General features: G+C 63.4%; 2 non-coding genes across 2 annotated transcripts; both read left to right on the forward strand.

The window, feature by feature from the left end:
• Positions 1-552: 552 nt before the first annotated feature.
• On the forward strand, positions 553-671 carry LOC131864533 (5S ribosomal RNA). The gene has a single exon (XR_009363300.1). It is a non-coding gene; the product is annotated as a 5S ribosomal RNA (ribosomal RNA).
• Positions 672-8399: 7728 nt separating this feature from the next.
• LOC131864534 (5S ribosomal RNA) lies at positions 8400-8518 on the forward strand. Its single transcript, XR_009363301.1, has one exon. It is a non-coding gene; the product is annotated as a 5S ribosomal RNA (ribosomal RNA).
• Positions 8519-10961: the final 2443 nt, after the last annotated feature.

Here is a 10961-nt window from a genome sequence, read left to right on the forward strand (position 1 = left end):
CATGTTTCTTCTCCTAAAACCCAATATTTGTTTATTAAGTCTCGGAACACATTTTTGTTCTCGTGGACCCATCATGGGTCTTGGAACGCATTTGTGGTCCTTGGGTCCCATTTTGCATCCCGAAACTTGTGTTTTGGTGCTTGATCCCTATTTTGGGTGCCCACCTTGCACCAAGTGCGCACCCGGGGCAAACCGAGCGCCTTGGTGCACCGGGGCAAGATCGAGCGTGCACCCGAGGCGCCCCGAACATGCACCAAGGTGCACTCGGCCCACATGTGAGCGCAGGTCGTTGCGCCCGAGGTGGTGTGTGGGCACCGCGTTGCAGACGGGACACTGCACGCACACGACGCCCCCTCCAGGTGCACGCACGTAGGCCGGGCCGGGTGCACACCCGACGCCCTAGCAAGGTGCGCGCACCCGGGCAGGGCTCACACTTGGCGAACGGGGCGCACTTCGCGAGGGAGGGTGTGCACCTCGACGGGGGTGGGTGGCCGGGGTGGATTCGCACGTGGGTCGCGGTTTGCTAAGTACACACTGCGACAAGCTCATAACGGGTGCGATCATACCAGCGTTAGTGCACCGGATCCCATCAGAACTCCGCAGTTAAGCGCGCTTGGGCCGGAGTAGTACTGGGATGGGTGACCTCCCGGGAAGTCCCGGTGTTGCACCCTTTTTTAGTTTTTCGCCGGGCGTCGCAATGCTATTTGAATAAACCTTTTGCCCGTTTGCGTTCTCGTCGGGGCCGGGCCGGGCCGGGGTGCGCTGCCCGCACTACCGCGCGCGCGGGGGCGACACCGAGCGCGCACCCGAGGCGCCCCGAGCACACAGGCCACGGTGCAACCCGGGCGTTGTGCGCGCACCCCGGTGCGCCCGAGGTGCTGCGCGCGCACCCAGGTGAAATCGGTGTGCACCTCGGCCAGTGCGCGCTCGGTCGAGTCGCGCACGTTGGCCAAGGTGCACGGTGATGTTTCTTACTCTAAGGTTCCGCACCAGACGCCCGGGACAGGTGAGCGAAGCTGGGCGGGGCCGGGTGCGCGGCCGGGGCAGGTGCACGCAGCTGGAGAGAGCTTTGGAGCACACTTCGGAGCGCACCAATGATGCGCTCCATTCAAAAGTTTCCTGAAAAGGCAAAAAAAGTTGAGATTATAGAATTTCCCACTTGAGAGATTGTAAAAAAAAAAAATTTAAAATGAAGGAAACGCGGGTGCCAAGGTGTGCGCAGCCCAGCCAAGGTGTGCGCACCAAGGCGCCCACCCTGGCGAAGGTGCACGCAAGGTGCGCACCCGAGGCAAACCGGACAATTAACCCAACTTTCGACTTCGCGCGCACCTTGGAGCGCACTTCGGAGCGCTCCTTGGTGCGCACCAATCTTGGGCACCTCGGAGTGCACCATGGCGCCCACCAAGGTGCGCACCCGGGGCAAACCGAGCTCCGACTTCGTGCGCACCTTGGAGCGCACGAAAGGTGCGCACCATGGCGCCCACCAAGGTGCGCAGCCCAGCCAAGGCGTGCGCATCAAGGTGCGCACCCTGGCGAAGGTGCGCACCCGGGGCAAACCGAGCTCCGACTTCGTGCGCACCTTGGAGCGCACAAAAGGTGCGCAACCCAGCCAAGGTGTGCGCACCCCGGTCAAACCGAGCTCCGAATCGTGCGCACCAGAGGTGCACGCCATCGTGCGCACCTTGGAGCACACTTCGGAGCCCTCCTTGGTGCGCGCCGATGTTGCGCACCTCGGAGCGCACCCGGGGAAAACAATGCAATTAACCCGACTTTCGACTTCGTGGGCACCTCGGAGCGCTCTCGGGTTCGCACCTCGGAGCACACCGAGGTGCCCACCCTGGCGAAGGTGCACGCGAGGTGCGCACCCGGGGCAAACCGGGCTCCGACTTCGTGCACGCCGCACCTTGGAGCACACTTCGGAGCGCTCCTTGGTGCGCACCAGGGCGCGCAACCCAGCCGAGGTGCCCACCCCGGCGAAGGTGCACGCGAGGTGCGCACCCGGGGCAAACCGGGCTCCGACTTCGTGCACGCCATGGTGCCCACCGCGGCGAAGGTGCACGCGAGGTGCGCACCCGGGGCAAACCGGGCTCCGACTTCGTGCACGCCGCACCTTGGAGCACACTTCGGAGCGCTCCTTGGTGCGCACCATGGTGCCCACCAGGGCGCGCAACCCCGCCGAAGGTGCACGCGAGGTGCGCACCCGGGGCAAACCGGGCTCCGACTTCGTGCACGCCGCACCTTGGAGCACACTTCGGAGCGCTCCTTGGTGCGCACCATGGTGCCCACCAGGGCGCGCAACCCCGCCGAAGGTGCACGCGAGGTGCGCACCCGGGGCAAACCGGGCTCCGACTTCGTGCACGCCATGGTGCGCACCGCGGCGAAGGTGCGCACCCGGGGCAAACCGGGCTCCGACTTCGTGCACGCCGCACCTTGGAGCACACTTCGGAGCGCTCCTTGGTGCGCACCAGGGCGCGCAACCCAGCCGAGGTGCCCACCCCGGCGAAGGTGCACGCGAGGTGCGTACCCGGGGCAAACCGGGCTCCGACTTCGTGCACGCCGCACCTTGGAGCACACTTCGGAGCGCTCCTTGGTGCGCACCATGGTGCCCACCAGGCCGCGCAACCCAGCCAAGGTGTGCGCACCAAGGTGCACGCGAGGTGCGCACCCGGGGCAAACCGGGGTCCGACTTCGTGCACGCCGCACCTTGGAGCACACATCGGGGCGCTCCCGGGTTCGCACCGGCGTTGCGCACCGTGGTGGGCACCTCGGAGCACACCAAGGTGGGCAGCGAGGTGCGCACCTTTGATGCGATGCCTTCACTAATTTCCATAAAAGGCAAAAAAAAAACGAGATTTTAAAATTTCCGTTTTGAAAGATAGTGAGAAAAAGGGAATGCTGGTGCCATCTTGAGCCCGCCCTGGTGCGCAGCCCAGCCAAGGTGTGCGCACCAAGGTGCCCACCCTGGCGAAGGTGCGCGCCCGGGCAATTAACCCAACTTCCAACTTCGCGCGCGCCAGGGTGGGAGCGCACCCAACAACCGGGCCTGGGAAGAGCCAATGCGAGAAACCCCACCAAACGCTCTGACAAAAAAAGAGGGGGCGCTCCAGTAACCCCGCTTCGGAGCGCACCCTGGGCAAACCCAGCCAAGGTGCCCACCCCGGCCAAGGTGCAGGCGAGGTGCGCACCCGGGGCAAACCGGGCTCCGACAACGTGCACGCCGCACCTTGGAGCACACTTCGTAGCGCTCCCGGGTGCGCACCTCAGAGCACACCAAGGTGGGCAGCGAGGTGCGCACCTTTGATGCGCTGCCTTCACTAATTTCCAGAAAAGGCAAAAAAAAAAGGAGATTTTAAAATTTCCGTTTTGAAAGATAGTGAAAAAAACGGAACGCGCGTGCCATCTTGAGCCCGCCCTGGTGCGCAGCCCAGGTAAGGTGCCCACCCTGGCAAAGGTGCGCACCCGGGCAATTAACCCTACTTCCGACTTCGTGCGCGCCAGGGTGGCAACCGGGCCTCGGAAGAGCCAATGCGAGAAACCCCACCAAACGCTCCGACAAAAAAAGAGGCGGGGCTCCAATAACCCCGCTTCGGAGCGCAGCCGGGGCAAACCCAGCCAAGGTGCCCACCCCGACGAAGGTGCACGCGAGGTGCGCACCCGGGGCAAACCGGGCTCCGACAACGTGCACGCAGCACCTTGGAGCACACTTCGAAGCACTCCCGGGTGCCCACCGGCGTTGCGCACCGTGGTGGGCAGCGAGGTGCGCACCTTTGATGCGCTGCCTTCACTAATTTCCAGAAAAAGGCAAAAAAAAATGAGATTTTAAAATTTCCGTTTTGAAAGATAGTGAAAAAAAAGGAACGCGGGTGCCATCTTGAGCCCGCCCTGGTGCGCAGCCCAGGCAAGGCATGCGCACCAAGGTGCCCACCCGAGGTGCACACCCGGGGCAAACCGGGCTCCGACTTCGTGCAGGCCGCACCTTGGAGCACACTTCGGAGCGCTCCTTGGTGCGCACCATGGTGCCCACCAGGGCGCGCAACCCAGCCAAGGTCTGCACACCAAGGTGCCCACCCCGGCGAAGGTGCACGCGAGGTGCGCACCCGGGGCAAACCGGGCTCCGACTTCGTGCACGCCATGGTGCCCACCGCGGCGAAGGTGCACGCGAGGTGCGCACCCGGGGCAAACCGGGCTCCGACTTCGTGCACGCCGCACCTTGGAGCACACTTCGGAGCGCTCCTTGGTGCGCACCATGGTGCCCACCAGGGCGCGCAACCCAGCCAAGGTGTGCGCACCAAGGTGCACGCGAGGTGCGCACCCGGGGCAAACCGGGGTCCGACTTCGTGCACGCCGCACCTTGGAGCACACATCGGAGCGCTCCCAGGTTCGCACCAGCGTTGCGCACCTTTGATGCGCTGCCTTCACTAATTTCCAGAAAAGGCAAAAAAAAACGATATTTTAAAATTTCCGTTCTGAAAGATAGTGAAAAAAACGGAACGCGGGTGCCATCTTGAGCCCTTCCTGGTGCGCAGCCCAGGCAAGTTGTGCGCACCAAGGTGCCCACCCTGGCGGAGGTGCGCGCCCGGGGCAAACCGGGCTCCGACTTCGTGCACTGCATGGTGCCCACCAAGGCGCGCAACCCAGCCAAGGTGCCCACCGCAGCGAAGGTGCACGCGAGGTGCACACCCGGGGCAAACCGGGCTCCGACTTCGTGCACGCCGCACCTTGGAGCACACTTCAGAGCGCTCCTTGGTGCGCACCAGGGCGCGCAACCCAGCCGAGGTGCCCACCCCGGCGAAGGTGCACGCGAGGTGCGCACCCGGGGCAAACCGGGCTCCGACTTCGTGCACGCCATGGTGCCCACCGCGGCGAAGGTGCGCACCCGGGGCAAACCGGGCTCCTACTTCGTGCACGCCGCACCTTGGAGCACACTTCGGAGCGCTCCTTGGTGCGCACCATGGTGCCCACCAGGCCGCGCAACCCAGCCAAGGTGTGCGCACCAAGGTGCACGCGAGGTGCGCACCCGGGGCAAACCGGGGTCCGACTTCGTGCACGCCGCACCTTGGAGCACACATCGGGGCGCTCCCGGGTTCGCACCGGCGTTGCGCACCGTGGTGGGCACCTCGGAGCACACCAAGGTGGGCAGCGAGGTGCGCACCTTTGATGCGATGCCTTCACTAATTTCCATAAAAGGCAAAAAAAAAACGAGATTTTAAAATTTCCGTTTTGAAAGATAGTGAGAAAAAGGGAATGCTGGTGCCATCTTGAGCCCGCCCTGGTGCGCAGCCCAGCCAAGGTTTGCGCACCAAGGTGCCCACCCTGGCGAAGGTGCGCGCCCGGGCAATTAACCCAACTTCCAACTTCGCGCGCGCCAGAGTGGGAGCGCACCCAACAACCGGGCCTGGGAAGAGCCAATGCGAGAAACCCCACCAAACTCTCTGACAAAAAAAGAGGGGGCGCTCCAGTAACCCCGCTTCGGAGCGCACCCTGGGCAAACCCAGCCAAGGTGCCCACCCCGGCCAAGGTGCAGGCGAGGTGCGCACCCGGGGCAAACCGGGCTCCGACAACGTGCACGCCGCACCTTGGAGCACACTTCGTAGCGCTCCCGGGTGCGCACCTCAGAGCACACCAAGGTGGGCAGCGAGGTGCGCACCTTTGATGCGCTGCCTTCACTAATTTCCAGAAAAGGCAAAAAAAAAAGGAGATTTTAAAATTTCCGTTTTGAAAGATAGTGAAAAAAACGGAACGCGCGTGCCATCTTGAGCCCGCCCTGGTGCGCAGCCCAGGTAAGGTGCCACCCTGGCAAAGGTGCGCACCCGGGCAATTAACCCTACTTCCGACTTCGTGCGCGCCAGGGTGGCAACCGGGCCTCGGAAGAGCCAATGCGAGAAACCCCACCAAACGCTCCGACAAAAAAAGAGGCGGCGCTCCAATAACCCCGCTTCGGAGCGCAGCCGGGGCAAACCAAGCCAAGGTGCCCACCCCGACGAAGGTGCACGCGAGGTGCGCACCCGGGGCAAACCGGGCTCCGACAACGTGCACGCAGCACCTTGGAGCACACTTCGAAGCACTCCCGGGTGCCCACCGGCGTTGCGCACCGTGGTGGGCAGCGAGGTGCGCACCTTTGATGCGCTGCCTTCACTAATTTCCAGAAAAAGGCAAAAAAAAATGAGATTTTAAAATTTCCGTTTTGAAAGATAGTGAAAAAAAAGGAACGCGGGTGCCATCTTGAGCCCGCCCTGGTGCGCAGCCCAGGCAAGGCATGCGCACCAAGGTGCCCACCCGAGGTGCACACCCGGGGCAAACCGGGCTCCGACTTCGTGCAGGCCGCACCTTGGAGCACACTTCGGAGCGCTCCTTGGTGCGCACCATGGTGCCCACCAGGGCGCACCCGGGGCAAACCGGGCTCCGACTTCGTGCACGCCGCACCTTGGAGCACACATCGGAGCGCTCCCAGGTTCGCACCAGCGTTGCGCACCTTTGATGCGCTGCCTTCACTAATTTCCAGAAAAGGCAAAAAAAAACGATATTTTAAAATTTCCGTTCTGAAAGATAGTGAAAAAAACGGAACGCGGGTGCCATCTTGAGCCCTTCCTGGTGCGCAGCCCAGGCAAGTTGTGCGCACCAAGGTGCCCACCCTGGCGGAGGTGCGCGCCCGGGGCAAACCGGGCTCCGACTTCGTGCACTGCATGGTGCCCACCAAGGCGCGCAACCCAGCCAAGGTGCCCACCGCAGCGAAGGTGCACGCGAGGTGCGCACCCGAGGTGCACACCCGGGGCAAACCGGGCTCCGACTTCGTGCACGCCGCACCTTGGAGCACACTTCAGAGCGCTCCTTGGTACGCACCAGGGCGCGCAACCCAGCCAAGGTGCTCACCCCGGCGAAGGTGCACGCGAGGTGCGCACCCGGGGCAAACCGGGCTCGGACTTCGTGCACGCCGCACCTTGGAGCACACATCGGAGCGCTCCCGGGTTCGCACCAGCATTGCGCACCTTTGATGCGCTGCCTTCACTAATTTCCAGAAAAGGCAAAAAAAAGAAAAAAATGAGATTTTAAAATTTCCGTTTTGAAAGATAGTGAAAAAAACGGAACGCGGGTGCCATCTTGAGCCCGCCCTGGTGTGCAGCCCAGGCAAGTTGTGCGCACCAAGGCACCCACCCTGGCCAAGGTGGGTCACGGGGTGGGTCCTAGGGTGGGTAACGGGGTGGGTACTAAGGTGCGTGCCAAGGTGGGTCATAGGGTGGGTGCCAAGGTGGGCACCAGGGTGGGTGTGCACCAACCCTAGCCAGGGTAGGTCACGGGGTGGTTGTCGGGGTGGGCGTCAAGGAGCCAAGGTGGGTGGCAAGTAGCCAAGTTGCGTGCCAAGGTGGGTGTCGGGGTGGGTGCCAAGGATCCAAGGTGGGTGCCAAGGAACCAAGGTGGGTGTCTGGGTGGGTGCCGAGGTGGGAGCCAGGGTGGGTCCCAAGGTGAGTGCAAAGGTGGGTGCCAGGGTCAAGGTGAGTGCCAATGTGGGTTCCAAGGTGCCAGGGTCAGGGTGAGTGCCAATGTGGGTTCAAAGGTGCTAAGTTGGGTGCGAGGTTGGGTGCGAGGGTGGGTGGGTGCCAAGGTGTGCTAGGTGGAAGCCCGGGTGGGTCGGCATCCCATGGGTGTCGAGTTGGGTGCCTGATGGGTGCTTCTTGTCAAGTTTTAGTCGTCGGGACTCATTTCGAGCCTTAGAGGTCGTTTCTTGTCCGGTTGCCCTGTCTTCGACCTGGGAACCCAATTTTGGTCCTCGGGTCCCATTTTTTTTTGTCTCGCATCCCACTTTTGGCCTGTGGCCTTTTCGGGGTCGATTCTCGTTTTGGGCATCAGAGCATGTTTCTTCTCCTAAAACCCAATATTTGTTTATTAAGTCTCGGAACACATTTTTGTTCTCGTGGACCCATCATGGGTCTTGGAACGCATTTGTGGTCCTTGGGTCCCATTTTGCATCCCGAAACTTGTGTTTTGGTGCTTGATCCCTATTTTGGGTGCCCACCTTGCACCAAGTGCGCACCCGGGGCAAACCGAGCGCCTTGGTGCACCGGGGCAAGATCGAGCGTGCACCCGAGGCGCCCCGAACATGCACCAAGGTGCACTCGGCCCACATGTGAGCGCAGGTCGTTGCGCCCGAGGTGGTGTGTGGGCACCGCGTTGCAGACGGGACACTGCACGCACACGACGCCCCCTCCAGGTGCACGCACGTAGGCCGGGCCGGGTGCACACCCGACGCCCTAGCAAGGTGCGCGCACCCGGGCAGGGCTCACACTTGGCGAACGGGGCGCACTTCGCGAGGGAGGGTGTGCACCTCGACGGGGGTGGGTGGCCGGGGTGGATTCGCACGTGGGTCGCGGTTTGCTAAGTACACACTGCGACAAGCTCATAACGGGTGCGATCATACCAGCGTTAGTGCACCGGATCCCATCAGAACTCCGCAGTTAAGCGCGCTTGGGCCGGAGTAGTACTGGGATGGGTGACCTCCCGGGAAGTCCCGGTGTTGCACCCTTTTTTAGTTTTTCGCCGGGCGTCGCAATGCTATTTGAATAAACCTTTTGCCCGTTTGCGTTCTCGTCGGGGCCGGGCCGGGCCGGGGTGCGCTGCCCGCACTACCGCGCGCGCGGGGGCGACACCGAGCGCGCACCCGAGGCGCCCCGAGCACACAGGCCACGGTGCAACCCGGGCGTTGTGCGCGCACCCCGGTGCGCCCGAGGTGCTGCGCGCGCACCCAGGTGAAATCGGTGTGCACCTCGGCCAGTGCGCGCTCGGTCGAGTCGCGCACGTTGGCCAAGGTGCACGGTGATGTTTCTTACTCTAAGGTTCCGCACCAGACGCCCGGGACAGGTGAGCGAAGCTGGGCGGGGCCGGGTGCGCGGCCGGGGCAGGTGCACGCAGCTGGAGAGAGCTTTGGAGCACACTTCGGAGCGCACCAATGATGCGCTCCATTCAAAAGTTTCCTGAAAAGGCAAAAAAAGTTGAGATTATAGAATTTCCCACTTGAGAGATTGTAAAAAAAAAAAATTTAAAATGAAGGAAACGCGGGTGCCAAGGTGTGCGCAGCCCAGCCAAGGTGTGCGCACCAAGGCGCCCACCCTGGCGAAGGTGCACGCAAGGTGCGCACCCGAGGCAAACCGGACAATTAACCCAACTTTCGACTTCGCGCGCACCTTGGAGCGCACTTCGGAGCGCTCCTTGGTGCGCACCAATCTTGGGCACCTCGGAGTGCACCATGGCGCCCACCAAGGTGCGCACCCGGGGCAAACCGAGCTCCGACTTCGTGCGCACCTTGGAGCGCACGAAAGGTGCGCACCATGGCGCCCACCAAGGTGCGCAGCCCAGCCAAGGCGTGCGCATCAAGGTGCGCACCCTGGCGAAGGTGCGCACCCGGGGCAAACCGAGCTCCGACTTCGTGCGCACCTTGGAGCGCACAAAAGGTGCGCAACCCAGCCAAGGTGTGCGCACCCCGGTCAAACCGAGCTCCGAATCGTGCGCACCAGAGGTGCACGCCATCGTGCGCACCTTGGAGCACACTTCGGAGCCCTCCTTGGTGCGCGCCGATGTTGCGCACCTCGGAGCGCACCCGGGGAAAACAATGCAATTAACCCGACTTTCGACTTCGTGGGCACCTCGGAGCGCTCTCGGGTTCGCACCTCGGAGCACACCGAGGTGCGCACCTTTGATGCGCTGCCTTCACCAATTTCCAGAAAAGGCAAGAAAACATTGAGAAGGTGTGCGCACCGAGGTGCCCACCCTGGCGAAGGTGCACGCGAGGTGCGCACCCGGGGCAAACCGGGCTCCGACTTCGTGCACGCCGCACCTTGGAGCACACTTCGGAGCGCTCCTTGGTGCGCACCAGGGCGCGCAACCCAGCCGAGGTGCCCACCCCGGCGAAGGTGCACGCGAGGTGCGCACCCGGGGCAAACCGGGCTCCGACTTCGTGCACGCCATGGTGCCCACCGCGGCGAAGGTGCACGCGAGGTGCGCACCCGGGGCAAACCGGGCTCCGACTTCGTGCACGCCGCACCTTGGAGCACACTTCGGAGCGCTCCTTGGTGCGCACCATGGTGCCCACCAGGGCGCGCAACCCCGCCGAAGGTGCACGCGAGGTGCGCACCCGGGGCAAACCGGGCTCCGACTTCGTGCACGCCGCACCTTGGAGCACACTTCGGAGCGCTCCTTGGTGCGCACCATGGTGCCCACCAGGGCGCGCAACCCCGCCGAAGGTGCACGCGAGGTGCGCACCCGGGGCAAACCGGGCTCCGACTTCGTGCACGCCATGGTGCGCACCGCGGCGAAGGTGCGCACCCGGGGCAAACCGGGCTCCGACTTCGTGCACGCCGCACCTTGGAGCACACTTCGGAGCGCTCCTTGGTGCGCACCAGGGCGCGCAACCCAGCCGAGGTGCCCACCCCGGCGAAGGTGCACGCGAGGTGCGTACCCGGGGCAAACCGGGCTCCGACTTCGTGCACGCCGCACCTTGGAGCACACTTCGGAGCGCTCCTTGGTGCGCACCATGGTGCCCACCAGGCCGCGCAACCCAGCCAAGGTGTGCGCACCAAGGTGCACGCGAGGTGCGCACCCGGGGCAAACCGGGGTCCGACTTCGTGCACGCCGCACCTTGGAGCACACATCGGGGCGCTCCCGGGTTCGCACCGGCGTTGCGCACCGTGGTGGGCACCTCGGAGCACACCAAGGTGGGCAGCGAGGTGCGCACCTTTGATGCGATGCCTTCACTAATTTCCATAAAAGGCAAAAAAAAAACGAGATTTTAAAATTTCCGTTTTGAAAGATAGTGAGAAAAAGGGAATGCTGGTGCCATCTTGAGCCCGCCCTGGTGCGCAGCCCAGCCAAGGTGTGCGCACCAAGGTGCCCACCCTGGCGAAGGTGCGCGCCCGGGCAATTAACCCAACTTCCAACTTCGCGCGCGCCAGGGTGGGAGCGCACCCAACAAC

The sequence above is a fragment of the Cryptomeria japonica genome, unplaced genomic scaffold, assembly GCF_030272615.1.
Source record: "Cryptomeria japonica unplaced genomic scaffold, Sugi_1.0 HiC_scaffold_88, whole genome shotgun sequence".
NCBI classification, from domain to species: Eukaryota; Viridiplantae; Streptophyta; class Pinopsida; order Cupressales; family Cupressaceae; genus Cryptomeria; species Cryptomeria japonica.